Below are 1,741 nucleotides of genomic sequence, written 5' to 3'. Positions count from 1 at the left end.
CCGCAGAAAGAAACTCGCGTCTGAACCGTTGATGAGTTCGGACCGGAAACGCTGCAGCAAGACCATATATGGGCAGAAATAGTGACGCAAAGCGGGACTAATGTCTTGTTTAGTTTGGTAACGATATTGGAAACAGCAAAAGTCATTTATGTAAATATGTCTGGTTAACATAGCAGCTTAATTAAAATTTACCGTAAACTTCTGAGACATAAAACACACAACAGGTATGACGGATTTATAAACCTGCTGAGTAAGCAGTATGTGACGTACCATCGATGTGCGCATGCGCATTACTGTAAAGTATGCTGGATTTACGGGTCTGACAGATGGTCAGAACACCTGTTCCAGAACCGGACCCCATTAATGAACCTTCACCTGGGAACCGGCTGCTTCTTCTTCTCTGGCGGTTCTTTCATATTTTCAGTTTGAATAATTAATTATACATTTTAATATGTTGAAAAGTTAATGCCATTAATCACTTTTTCTTTTTACATATTAAAGTTCTGCCTGGAGAAGACTGTTGTGTTCATATTGTGCTAGCAGCAGTTAGCCTAGCAGCGAAGCTATGCTAGCCTAAAATAGCATGTGAATGCTAACATGTAGCAGCTAATGCTAATGTCAGCTCCATGAACGGGTTGGAGATGAACTTTGCTCCAATCTGATGATATTTATTCAATGATTCTCTTGATTAAAATGTGATGAATTAATCAGACATGTTGGTGTCCGTCTTCTGCTCTCTCTCATTTAGGTTCTGTCCGGGTCCATGGCGGCTCCAGAACCGTCCATCTCAGTTTTTCTCTAAAGCGTTGAGCTTCAGCAGCTCCTCTTCGTCGCCACGGTGAAGGTCGTTGCCATGGYGACGATCAGAGAGGCGCCGGTTCTGGTTGACCCGGTGACTCCGACAGGACCAGCTGCTGTGATTTCAGTTACAGGCCTGAGCTGACTCTGACCTCTGACCCCAGTTAAACAGCTGCAAAATAAAACGTTCAAAAGTTTAATGATGATGTCACTTCCTGTAAACTTCTCTCAGGTAATAAAACGAGTCGACCGCCTGCTGGCCCCCTGCTGGGAGGCTCAGCCTGCAGGACAAATGGTCAAACATCCAGCTGACGTCATCAGTGACGTCATCAGTGACGTCATCACCTCTGCTGCTGATTACTGACACCAGCAGCTTCCCGGTTCCTGCAGGAAGAAGCCGTTAGCCGTTAGCCGTTAGCCGTTAGCTCGACGCTTCAGCCTCTTTTTCTCTTCCTGATTTTTATTCATTCAACCTGAAAATACTTGAACTAAATTAAGGCTCATCTTCACTCAGTCAACAGATTTATGGGGTTTTTCTTCATTGCTGCTCCATCTGCTAGTAACTGGACTTATTTTACATTTACGGGATTTTCCAGCTGCTGAAATTAATTTAACCGCGGAGATGTTAAATTAATTTAAATAATCTGGTCCAGTCAGACAGGAAGTTTGGGAATAATAAAAACTCTGACATGTTTTCTGATCGTTGCAAATGGAGAGAATTTGTTCCTGTTTGAAAAAATTAGTCACTCAGTTGAACTTTTCTGTGTTTAAAGTGTTTCAGGAGTTTTATAGGGAGCTGCTGTTGAAACACTGAGCAGATAATATCTTACCTGCAGATCATATTAGACATTATGGAGGCTGAAGCTAACGGCTAGCCTTAAGATGGCCGACAGCCAGGTGCAAACGAGCTGCAAACACGTTAATGATGAAATATCCTAAACAT

The sequence above is a fragment of the Poecilia reticulata genome, linkage group LG19 (assembly GCF_000633615.1).
Source record: "Poecilia reticulata strain Guanapo linkage group LG19, Guppy_female_1.0+MT, whole genome shotgun sequence".
Classification (NCBI taxonomy): domain Eukaryota; kingdom Metazoa; phylum Chordata; class Actinopteri; order Cyprinodontiformes; family Poeciliidae; genus Poecilia; species Poecilia reticulata.
Note: the sequence above shows the minus strand (reverse complement) of the source record.